The following is a 13,788-nucleotide window of genomic DNA, read 5'->3' on the forward strand; positions in this document are numbered from 1 at the left end:
GGAAAGTAGTAGAATGTACAACAGTGTTACTCCTATGGACCAACAGTAAACAAACTAGACAAAACCATTAATCCTCTACTGAAGCTTGGAGAGGAAACCTCATTATTGCCAGGTCTCCTTTGATCACAGTCATAAAGATGGGGTGCTATTTGGCCCATCCACATCATTCCCTTCCAGTTCCAATAGAAAAGGAGTCACAGGTCACCATGAGCTAAGGTACCTCAGAGAACAATAAAATATCAGACTTAGACCTTGGTATGAAAGAGCAGTAAGCCCTTGACACCCTGTTCAGTTAGTTTTCTCTCACCAGTCCACTGGAGACATGGAGTTTAATGCCAGCTCTGCCTTAGACTTCCTGGGAGCATCCTCAGCCTCAGCGGCACCTGCTCTAGCTACTCTCTTACTCCAGAGAGGTAGTCTTCTGAAGTCCCTTTCTTTTCAGAATCCTATTCTCCTTAATGAGTCTATTTTTATGGTCCCAGCTCTTTATCTCTTCATAAAATGTGAAGAATACTGATGTTATTCATTTTTCAACAGTATGATATAATGATGATGGCAGCAATGATAATGACAATAACAATAGCTGGAAGTATTTACTGAGCACTTATTAGATGGCACCCATACCACTGTATGCCTTATATGTACTGCTTCATTTCACCCCCTTCAAAAATTTTTATAAAAAGGTTGTACTTCCCTTTATGACAGTGAAAATTGAGGCTTAGGAAGGTGGGTAGCTTGACAATAGATCTGTAGTTAGTAGGTAGCAGTGCTAGAATTTTAACCATTTTAACCTTGTAGAAACTCCTCTTTTTATTACTCTGGTACATTTTCCAAGTGAAAATTTACATACATATAGTTTTTTATTTCTATATTTATTTTAAATGTATTAAAAATAAACACACTTAGTGCTATTTTTAATCACTTAAAGAATGAAATCCAAAATGCAAAAATAATCTTGAAAATTGGCATCCATTGTTACAAGACCTTCCATTTCTTCACTACAATTAACTAGCTGTAAAAAACTGATAAAATACATGACACTTCTGTAGGTCTGTTTCTAAACTGTATAATTAATGGGGTGGCTTAGATTTTCTCTGACTCCTTACGATTAAAGACTTTTTTTGGTAAAATTTTTGTAAAAGTATTTTTTTAATTTAAATATTTTATTGTTTATGCTACTACAGTTATCCCATTTTTTCTCTTTGTCCCCCTCCACCCAGCATGCCCCTAACTTCCACAGTCAATCCACTTTCCTCTGTCCACGTCCGTGGGTCATTCATATATGTTCTTTGACTAATCCATTCATCTTCTTCCAACCAGTCCCCACCTCCCCTCTTCCCTCTTACCGCTGTCAGTCTGTTCCATGTTTCCATGCCTCTGGTTCTATTTTGCTCATTAGTTCATTTTGTTCATTAGATTCCACTTTTATTTTGGAGATTAAACCCTTGTCTGATGTATTGTTGGCTAATATGTTCTCCCATACAGTGGATTCCTTTTTCATTTTGATGATGGTTTCTTTAGCTGTGCAGAAGCTTTTTATTTTAATATAGTCCCAAGATCAAGGGCTTTTTGCCTCTAAAATATCATATGAATCAAATATTTCAAAAACACATTTTAAGAAAGTTATTTTATAAACTTTTTACTCAGGAAGAACTGCCCCCTTTATTTTTAAATCAGAATGTCATATTTTTCAATATATGTGGCTTGTTTTAAACAAGATATAAATTTTCTTACGTAGATAAAATTCAATTCTGGATGTTAGGAAAAACGTGTATGAAGACACTATTAGCTACTTTCCTTCTGTCTATCCATTCGCCTCACTAACTCATTAATAGAAACTTATTTATTTATTTATTTATTGAGATATAATTGACATATAACACTGTTTAAGGTATGCAATGTAATAGTTAACAGCTCAATCACATCATATAATTACCATTTCTTTTTTGTGGTAAGAACAATTAATATCTATTCGCTTGGCAACTTTCATGTATATAGTGCAGTATTGTTAACTATAAACACAATGCTCTCTATGAGAGCCCCAGAACTTTTCTTCTAAGTGTAAATTTGTACCCTTTGACCCCATCTCCCCAATTCCCCCATCTCTCAGTCCCTGGTAACCACCATTCTATTCTCTGTTAATAAAAATGAATTTAGTTCTGCATGGCAATGTGCCCAGCTGTAAATTTTAGCTTCATCATCACATATCAAAGGGATGAGCATGTGGCACAGTACCACTGGGCAATAAAATATAAAGTGACACTTTCTGGGAAGTGTTTGCTCTGCTGATTTAGATACCTCTCATTCTTCCTTCTTCCTACTCAGAATGCCGAGACAAGGCTTTCAGGAGCAGCAGCCATCTTGCAACCAAGCAGACAAAAGCTGCATGCTAAGAATGGCAGCAAAAGGAAAGAAGAAGCCTTGTCCTAATGACACTGTTGACAGTTTGGATGGTCAACTTCAAGATTTTTCTGTTACATGAGTGAATAAACCAGCATATTTTAAGTTACCGATATAGGGTTTTGCTGCCAAATGAGTTCATAGCTCATAAAACAGGTATTGATTTTAGTCTTCAACACTGGAGTGAAATATGAAACACATTCCTTTTCTGTTCTCAAATTTAATCTGTTCTCAGTGTCTACCTACCCAGTCGATGGGAAATTCATCCTCAGTCATATTTGTGATTCCCTTTCTCTCCTCTCAAGAACTCCAGACTTGTGGAGCATTTATAAACAGAAATACAGGGAAAATGCCAGATCTTTAGTCTACAGTGACTATACTCACTCAACATTTATTTACCTACTTGACAAGAGTATTTAAAGAAAGCAGAACACAATGAAAACAACTTGAGATACACATTTGTTTTTGGACATGTGGCTTCAGGCTGACTTGGAGACACTTGCCATGTCCACAGACTTGCCCACAGAATTCTTGGCCCTTGGTGTCCTGGCCAAGGTGTTGTGTCCCAAGTTCAGATATCCTTCAGTCTCCCATTGGGCACTACTTGGTCTTCCCAATAGTAGAAACATATAAAATTCTATCGCTACACTTGGTCTCAGGACTGTGAAACTTTTCTGGGTTCTAGAAGCTTCTGCTTCATCCAAGTCAAACAGTTTCTGCAATTCCTCCCTCTATAGAAATAACACAATTCAATTCTTAACACAATAGCAAACACCTTTGTGCTATCCCAGCCATAGAGATGAGGAAACTGAGGCACAGAGGTCAAAGCTAATTACCCAGCTTTTAAGTATCAATCACAGAATCTTGGTGCAGATGGCCTAGCTTTAGTCCCTGCTCCTAACCCCTATATTGTGCTTCTCTCTGCCTGTAACACAAAACCTCCTTGCTTCTGCCCACCCCAGGGTATGAGCAAACATGCTCCAACTCTTAAAAATATATCACACCCTTTTCATGGGTGTAATAAACACTAATTACTAGTATTTTTTCAATAACTCACTCTGTTATAGATCCAATAAAAATATGCTGCTTTAAAAATGCATTTTTGTTGTTGTTCAAGTACAGGTGTCTCCATTTTCCCCCCATCACTCTCACCTGCCCTATTCACCCCCACATCCCACCCTCCTTTGGCTTTGTCCATAGGTCCTTTATACATGTTCCTTGCCAGTCCTTCTCCTTCTTTCCCCTGTTATCCCCCTCCCTGAAAATGCATTAACTTAAGCTCCCTGTGTCTTAGTTTTCTCACATTAAATTGGGGATAGTCATTCAACTATGATTTTGCCTCTATATTTTACCTCATCAATATCTAGTGAGAGGATAATGAATGTATTGTCTAAGAAGGTGTTTGAAATCTCCAAAAAAAAGTGATATGATCAAAAGAAAATTGATACAACAACAGGTACCAAAGCTGGTAAAATGAACTTTAACTTTGGTATTCCAAGATGCTCCCTATTCAGGTCTTAGTAAAATATATTTCAATTTAGAAGAAAATAGGGACCCTGCCAACTGTTATTAGTGCTTGCCTGCCTTTTAATTGAAGAACACTCATATGTATCTGGGGAAATATAATGCATTCAGCATCAGAATAAATCTTTTTTGGAGTGAGTTGAACTGGGGAATTTTTTTACTTTCCAGTCATTTCATAATCTTTCTGTTTTATCAGCTCCTTTTTCTTTGCTAAGTGGTGATGGTAATGCATACATTTGCCTTTTCCAGTAAATCATCCTTTTATAATTTGGCTTTCTTTCAACCTCAGATTCCCATCAGAAGGGTTTTACCTCAAGGCATATTGCAACCAATTTCCCCCATAATTAATGCCATATCTGCTTCAGAGTCCATTTCAACTCCCAAATGAAAATTGATGAGGCAGCCAACCACAAATAAGGCTCACATACCACTGATTAAACTATTAGTCTAGTTTCCAGGCTATCACATTATAGTGCTGGATCATAACCAGGGGGTGAATTTTCTGGTCTTTTGCAATGTATATTGTTCAGTGTAAGTGTCCATAAATTGCCCTTAGCAGATGAGGAGAGGGATTTTTATATGACCCCTCTCAAATTCTACCAGAAAGACTAATGATTAAAGAGACTTCTGTTACAGGGACTGAGACTCCGCAACACATGAAAAAAAATGTGTCTAGACTTGATAAAACAAGCCAGAAACTGTGACAAAAACCTCCAGGAAAGAAAAAAAACCCCTGCTGGTTAGACTTTTTTTTTCTCATTCAGATGAAGTGTGAATGGTTGAGTCAGGTAGTTGCATATTTCCTAGGAAGCATGAGGACCAAATCCTCTCCCTACTAGCCTTCAGTTCCAGAAGTCAGGGTGGGAGTGGGATTGAAGGGTGATGTGTGAGGCAACTATTCACCAAATGGTCAGATCAAGCATTCATTCACTCATTTACTTCATTCATTAATTTCACTCACTAACTTAACATGTATTTACCTATCTTCTAGGCACCATGTAAAGATGGGAACACATGATAAAAAAAGACATCAGCTCTCTTTTGATGGAGTTGATACTCTAAGAAGGAGGGGTGGTAGTGGACAGATAAGTAATCAGATTATTCAATACAGGGTATTAAATGCTATGAGAGAAATAACCATGTGGTACCAGTCAAGTATGCAAGGGTGTGTGTGGGTGGGTCGGGGGAGGGTTGTGATATTTTCCTGAAGGAGATCACTAAAGCTCTCAATAGATAGAGATAGGCAGCCAGGTAAGAACTGGGGCAGAGCAGGGCATTCCAAGCGTAAAAGCAATTTAAGCCAAGTGCAGAATGGAGAGAGAACATGACTTGTTTGCTAACTTTAAAAAGTTAATCATGGCTGGAACAAGGTGTGAGGAGAGTTTTGTGGAGGAAAAAAAAAAAGACTAGAGGAAAGCTGCCAAATGTTCTCCTCTGAAATATTTGACCATCAGTGGAAATGAGTGTGATTATGCAAACATATGTACAAGTGTGAGTATAAACATAAATATATCTATAAATGTATTACATATTCCATCAGTAATGTGTACATGTTGTTTGGGTATCCTTTTGACATATTTGAAAGAAAGGCATTTTAAAATTAAATTCAGGACAACTGTAGATATAAAACCTACCCCCAAGGAACAGTTTTGACACTCTGAAGCAGAATACTTTATTTCCCAATTTGATCTGACTTTGGTTTTGTCTCACTAATATATGTAGCTAGGCTCCAAAATAGTAGCAGAGTTGATACAAGAAATCCCAGAGCTCTTTTCTATTAAAGAACAACCTGTACTCAGTGTGGACTTAAATCACATTGACTTACTGAATTAAAAATGTATGAAACCCCCACAGGATTTTACAGCCAGAGGTTTTGTGTCTTTAGTTCCCCAGTAAGCCAGTCCCCACCTTGCCCACGTAGTTTTCTGCCCTGCTGCACCTCCTCTCTGCCTAGCTGCCAACTGTGCCCCTCCTACCAGTCTCGATGAATGTTTCTTTAACTCCTTGGTTGTTGGAGTTCCATGCAGTTTGATTTTCTGGCAGTCCTGGGTGTTTTTTGTTTTTAAATTTGTTGTTATCCTTCTTTCAGTTGTGTGAGAAAGTGAAGCATTTATACCTACACCTCCATCTTGTCTGGAAGTCCAGGAAGCCCATAGAGTCCCCCAAAAATTGGACCCAAAGTGGAACATACCAAGGCACATCATAATTAAGTTACCCAAGATTAAAGATAAGGAGAGAATCTTAAAAGCAGTGAGAAAAAAGGAGACAGTTACCTACAAAGGAGTGCTCATAAGACTATCAGTTGATTTCTCAAAAGAAAGCTTATAGAAAAGAAGAGGCAGGAAAGCATTCAAAATCATGAAAGGCCAAGACCTACATCTAAGATTACTCTATCCAGCAAAGCAATCATTTAGAATGGAAGGGCAGATGAAATGCTTGCCAGATAACATCAAGTTAAAGGAGTTCATCATCACCAAGCCCTTATTATATGAAATGTTAAAGGGACTTATCTAAGAAATAGAAGAAGATCAAAAACTATGAACAGTAAAATGACAACAAACTCACAACTATCAAAAACTGAACCTAAAAAACAAAAACTAAGCAAAGAACTAGAACAAGAACAGAATCACAGAAATGGAGATCCATGGAGAGTTGTCAGTGGGGAGGGGGAGGGGGAGTATGGGGGGAAATGTACAAGGAATAAGAAGCTTAATTGGCAGGCACAAAATAGACAGGGGGAGGTTAAGAATAGTATAGGGAATAGAGAAGCCAGAGAACTTATATATACAACGCGTGGACATGAACTAAGGTGTGTGTGTGGGGGGGGAAACTGGAGGGTAGGGGGGTTGCAGGGTGGAGGGGGATAAAGGGGAGAAAAAAATTGGGACAACTTTAATACCATAATCAATAAAATATACTTTTAAAAATGTTGATCTGTCCACCTTTCAAAGACTTAGCTTCCTGGTCCAATTTTCCAGCGGCCCAGGACCACTGGTAACACAATTTTTAGATTGCTGTCATAGCAGTCCAAGGGAGGTAGCAAGGGCAAGTTTGTCACATATGCCCCACAGAATCAGTGGATACTCAAAAGAGGACCCTGGTTCAAAGAAAAAAAAAGAGAGAAATACATGTTGAGCAAATGGCTAAGTACTATTGACTCTGTTTGCACTATTTAATATGTTGATATGCTTTCATAATTTATTTTAGAAAACAAAACTTTTTATTTCAAAAAAAAGCTAATTTTATAGCTGTGATAATTCATAAAACTGATGATGATGATAGGAGTTACATGCCCAAGACAAATCCCAAGACAGGAACACAAAAGAATCAAATGGAGAGATTTGGCTTTGCCTAAGTTCCTCTGAACTAGAAATTTCTAAAGGTGTTTTGAGTGGTATACTGCTCCATGTGCAGTTTTTAACTTCAAGGACATCAAAGTGTTGGAAGAGATTCAAGAAGGATAATAAAACTAATGGAGCTGCCTTACAAAAGTGGGCTAACTGCCTGAGAGAACAGAGCTGTCGAGTCAGCCCTTGCTGGGGAAGTCATAACAATAGGCTACTGGGACCCCTCCACCCCACAGGGGACAAAGCCTTAGACACTTATTCATTACCCTGGCTGAACTTGAGGTGGCCGGCTTGCCTTTGAAGGAGCTGGCCACAGACCCAAGCAGTGTGGTTTCTTCAAAGAAGGTTTAATTGTCAGTTTGCCATGGACAACTCCTTCTCCATCCTTCCAGTTTGGCCCTCAAACAATTACAAGAGGAGGGGAGTCCCAGGGTCTACATCCTGATCCAAGAGTAGATTAATGACTGTAATGTCTGCTTCAGGACAATGTGCACCTTCCCACGTGCACTGGACCCCAGATCACCTTCTGGGAAAGCAAACGCTGAACTCTTCACAACAGCTGAGTACATTGCTGCGTTGAAGAGGGTGTCCAGATGCACTACAAGATCTCAAAACTCCATTATTTTTTGTTTCGTTTTCACGTGTAAACTTCCCTTGATGTATTTGTTCCTCTGCATCCAACCAACCACTAAGCCCTATTGCTTTGTTCCTGCTCCTATGTTTCGGAAACTAGGCCAGGATTGGCATAAGCCACCACCCCCCCAACACACACACACATCAGAGTGAAAGAAACTGCCCTAGTACAGTTGCAAACTCATCATTTTCTCCTCACACACATACATGCCTCCTCCTCATCTACCAGATTATAACAACCTCCTCCCCTTAGTATTTGGAACATTCCCCAAATTGGCCTCCATCTGCCATCTCAATCTGACCTTTATTTATGCCTTCACAGTTGCCCTATAATCTATCCTAACTAAATTTCTTACTGTGCACCACTCCTCAGACCATCACATTTCCACTTCTCTCTGAAAATAACAGCAAGGTAAAAAAAGTGTTAACAAATTAAGTTTTCCTAAGAAGTTACCCCGAGAATCCAGGCCTAGTGATCATCCCATAAAATTGAGCTTTTAATATTTGCTTCTTTCAGTGGTCAATTATGTTCACATGGTGAAGAAATGTTTCCTTAGTTCCATTCTTAAGAGCAAATCTCAGTCCAGAATGGGAATAAAGACCCTGATACCAGGGTGTGGCCTCTGACACATGATGTGAAAGTAAAGAGAAGGGAGATGAGAAAGGAACTTATGTTCACTAAGTTCCCACTGTGTGCTGGGCACTGAACTACAGGTCTTGTGTAGGTTCTCTCATTCAGTCCTCAGATGCACTCTATGAAGTAATCCTTTCTTGGGCTCGTGCCTAAACCACCAGGAGAATATATGGTGAGGGTAGGTTTGAAACTAAGGGTCCTAATGACTTAGAATAAATGTAGTTTTAAACCCTAGCTCTAGAAATTCTCTCTCTTTCTCCCTCTCTCTCTCTTTCCCTACATACACACACATACACACTGGAAAAAGTCCAGCCATTGTTAATATAATGAGAATGGTTTGCGTGACATCATGTAGCCTGACAGCCAAGGAGAGTACACCGGAATGTGTATGCATGAACAATGATGGCTTTATTGTACTAGTCAGTGGGGGTAGAAGATACCATTGAGTGAGCACATGTACTGTGTGGCCATCACACTCAAAATGACTGAGCAAGTAGAGCAATGAATCTGCATCAAATTTTGTGTTAAGCTCGAACATTCCTCCACAGAAAGTACTCAGATGATTCAGAAGGCTGCAGCTATGGGCACCTGGTGATTGGCAGCTTCATCACAACAACATGCCATTCATACATCAAGTCTCATACAAGAGTTTTTTGGTGAAACATCGAATCACCCAGATGACTCAGCCCTCCTACAGCCCTGACTTGGCACCATGCAACTTCTAGCTTTTCCTCTGAAAGGGAGGAGCTTTTGGGAGAACCAAGATGGCGGCGTAGGTAGACACACTGCGCCTCCTTGCACAACCAGAACTGACAGAAAATCAAACAGCAAGGAAGTCCGACACCAAGTAGATAAAAAAGAAACATTCATCCAGACCGGTAAGAGGGGCAGAGATGGCAGTCCGGGCGGAGAGGGCTCTCGTTGCCATGGCGGGACTGAGACTGGTGGAGTGTGGGACAAACGGGGGCAGGCAGTCCAACCACTAGCAGACCCTGCGGCCCCACATTCGCACACAGATAAACCCAGAGGGCCCGACTCAGAGTGGCAGAGAACAGGGCAGGCAGAGCAGCAGGTAGCACCCCATGGCCCCACACTCATGCACAGACAAACCAGGATGAACGGCGGGGAGAGAAGCAGACCCCATAATCCAGGGCTCCAGCGTGGGGAAATAAAGCCTCAAACCTCTGACTGAAAACGCCCGTGGGGGTAGGGGCGGCAGCAGGAAAGACTCCCAGCCTCACAAGAGAGGTCTTTGGAGAGGCCCACAGGGGCCTAGAGTGGGCAAAAGCCCACCCACTAGGGAACCAGCACCAGAGGGACCCAATTTGATTGTGGGTAGCCAAGGGAGTGACTAAAATCCACTGGAGAGTGGAGTGGCCGCCATTGCTCCCTCTCGGCCCCTCCCCCACATACAGCATCACAGTGCAGCAACCAGCACTACCCTGCCCCGGGGAACACCTAAGGCTCCGCCCCTTTAAGTAACAGATGCACCAAGACAAAAAAAAAAAAAAAAAAAAAAAATGGCCCAAATTACAGAACACTTCAAAGCTCCAGAAAAAATACAACTAAGAGAGGAAGAGATAGCCAACGTATCAGATGCACAGTTCAAAACACTGGTAATTAGGATGCTCACAGGATTGGTTGAATTTGGTTGAAAACTAGATGAAAAAATGAAGCCTATGCTAAGAGAGACAAAGGAAAATGTACAGGGAACCAATAGTGATGGGAAGGAAACTGGGACTCATATCAACAGTGTGGACCAGAAGGAAGAAAGAAACCTCCAACCAGAAAAGAATGAAGAAACAAGAATTCGGAAAAATGAGGAGAGGCTTAGGAACCTCCAGGACATCTTGAAACATTCCAACATCCGAATTATAGGGGTGCCGGAAGGGGAAGAGGAAGAACAAAAAATTGAAAACCTATTTGAACAAATAATGAAGGAGAACTTCCCCAGTCTGGCAAAGGAAATAGACTTCCAGGAAGTCCAGGAAGCTCAGAGAGTCCCAAAGAAGCTGGACCCAAGGAGGAACACACCAAGGCACGTCATAATTGCATTAGCCAAGATTACACAGACGGAGAGAATCTTAGAAGCAGCAAGACAAAAGGACACAGTTACCTACAAAGGGGTTCCCATAAGACTGTCAGCTGATTTCTCCAAAGAGACCTTACAGGCAAGAAGGGACTGGAAAGAAGTATTCTAAGTCATGAAAGGCAAGGACCTACATCCAAGATTACTGTATCCAGCAAAGCTATCATTTAGAATGTGAAAGGGCAGATAAAGTGCTTCTCAGATAAGGTCAAGTTCAAGGAGTTCATCATTACCAAGTCCTTATTATATGAAATGTTAAAGGGACTTATCTAAGAAAAAGAAGATAAAAAATAGGAACAGTAAAAATGACAGCAAACTCACAGTTATTAAGAACCACACCTAAAACCAAAACAAAAGAAAACTAAGCAAACAACTAGAACAGAAATAGGACCACAGAAATGGAGATCACATGGAGGGTTATCAATAGGGGATTGGGAGGGGGAGAGAGGTGGGAAAGGTACAGAGAATAAGGAGCATAAATGATAGGTGGAAAATAGACAGGGGGAGGGTAAGAATAGTGTAGGAAATGTAGAAGCCAAAGAACTTATACGTATGACCCATGGACATGAACTATAGGGGGAGAATGTGGGAGGGAGGGAGTGGGCAGGATGGAGTTGAGTGAAGGGGTGGAAATGGGACAACTGTAATAGCATAATTAATACATATATCAAAAAATAAAAATTTAAAAAAATTTAAAAAAAGAAAGGGAGGAGCTTTCAGACTGTGGATGAGATTCAGGAAAGTATGATGGGGCAGCTGATGATGATTTCAACAAAGAATTTTGTAGAGTGTTTTGAACAATGGAAGAGATGCTGGGAGAACTGTGTGAGGTCCAAGGTGTCTACTTTGAAGGAGACTAAGGTGTCATTGTCTTATGTACAATGTTTCTTGTACCTTGTATCTTCTTCAGCAGAAGACAGTGGCCTCAACCTGATGAGTGGTCATAAGGTCCAGATCTCTGGCTTGCTAAGGATAAAATCTTGACCTAAGTTATGTTTCAGCTCCTGAACCCTAAGCTGGAATGACCCCCTGGCTACTTTCCCATGAGACCGGACATAGGGATGCTGGAAAAGATCTCAGAACTGTCCTCAGGACATGAAGAAATGGTTTATCACCCTTATCTCACCTCCAACCAATAAGCTCCCAGCACAACCCAGACCACCCCCCCAACCCATAATGTTTTATAATTTTGCCCTATATAATCTGTAATCTACATGTCATTAGAGAGTTTGGTTTTAAGCACTAGCTTCTCACACTCCAACTGGCCAATTTGACATTAAACTGTTTTTTTTTTCTATACTGTAAATTCCTGCTCATGCATTTCTTTGAGCCTGTGCATACAGGCAGGAGACAGACTCAAAAACATTGAGGTTCTAGTAATAAGGTAACACCTGGATCTATCTGGCTCCTAAGTCCATGCTATTTCCATTATGTCACATTTCTTTTCAAGGACATAGAAAGTAGGGGTGGGAACATTGCGGAAACAAAATAACTTATCTGTACTTAGTATCCAAAAAATACTATATCTTCATCACTTCATTGATATTTTTTGTTTTAATTTTATTTATTTTTTCTGTTTAGTTTATTTTAAGTATTTTTATTGATTATGCTATTACAGTTTTCCCAATTTTTTCTCCCTCTTCCCTGTACCTTTCCCCTCCTATCCCTCCCTTCCCACTCCCCACTGAAATCCCTCCAGGTGATCTCCATTTCTCTGATTCTGTTCCTGTTCTAGTTGTTTGCTTAGTTTTTGTGTTCATTGTTTTTCTTTTCTTTTAGGTTCATTTGTTGGTAGTTGTGAGTTTGTTGTCATTTTACTGTACATATTTTTTATCTTCTTCTATTTCTTAGATAAGTCCCTTTAACATTTCATATAATAAAGGCTTGGTGATGATGAACTTCTTTAACTTGACCTTATCTGGGAAGCACTTTATCTGCCTTTCCATTCTAAATGATAGCTTTGCTGCGTAGAGTAATCTTGGATGTAGATCCTTGCCTTTCATGACTTGGAGTACTTCTTTCCAGTCCCATCTTACCTGCAAGGTTTCTTTTGAGAAATCAGCTGATAGCTTATGGGCACTCCTTTGTAGTTAACTCTCTCCTTTCCCCCTGCTTCTTTTAGGATTTTCTCTTTATCTTTAATCTTGGGTAACTTAATAATGATGTGCCTTGGTGTGTTCCTCTTTGGGTCCAACTTCTTTGGGACTCTCTGGGCTTCCTGGACTACCTGGAAGTCTATTTCCTTCACCAGATTGGGGAAGTTTTCCTTCATTATTTGTTCAAATAAGTTTTCAATTCCTTGCTGTTGTTCTTCTCCTTCTGGCACCCCTATAATTCAGATATTGGAGCATTTCAGGTTGTCCCAGAGGTTTGTAAGACTCTCTTCACTTTTTTGAATTCTTGTTTGTTTCTTCATTCTGTTCCCTTTGGATGTTTATTTTTTCCATTTGTTCCAAATCATTGCTTTGAGTCATGGTTTCCTTCCTGTCACTGTTGGTTCCTGAATATTTTGCTTTATTTCATCTTGTGTATCTTTCATTTGTTTTTTTCATTTTGCAACCAAGCTCAATCAGATCTGTGAGCATTTTGATTACCAGGTCTTTAAATTCTCCATCAGCTAGGTTGGTTATGTCCTCGTCATTTAGTTCTCTTTCTAAGGTTATGCTCTGTTCTTTCATTTGGGCCATATTTCTTTATCTTGGCACACCTGATAAGTTGTAAGGGGGCGGGGCCTTAGGAATTCATCTGGGCAGGGCAACCCTCTTTGCTTCTTTGCTGCGCTGCCTGTGGGGGAGGGGCCAGAAAGGGAACAAAGCAGATCACCTGCTCTTCCCCAGCGCACTTTCCAAGGGACTCTCAAGTGAGACTGGGAGTTTCTCCCACTGTAGCAACTGCCATATCGACTCTGAGTCTCAGTTTCCCCTTAAGTCAGCCCCACGCGCCTAGTCTGCCACCTCACCTCGATTTTTCTCCACAGGCTGGCCCACACAGTTGGCCACCTTACCAGTCTGGTTGTTCTGATTGATTGTTTTATTTTTTCTTTAATTCCTTGGTTGCTGGAGTTCCATGCAGTTTGATTTTCTGGTGCTTCTGGTTGTTTATTGATTTTAGATTGGTTGTTATCCTCCTTTTGGTTGTGCAGGGAAGTGAAGGGTTTCTAC

The sequence above is a fragment of the Desmodus rotundus genome, chromosome 13, assembly GCF_022682495.2.
Source record: "Desmodus rotundus isolate HL8 chromosome 13, HLdesRot8A.1, whole genome shotgun sequence".
Classification (NCBI taxonomy): Eukaryota; Metazoa; Chordata; class Mammalia; order Chiroptera; family Phyllostomidae; genus Desmodus; species Desmodus rotundus.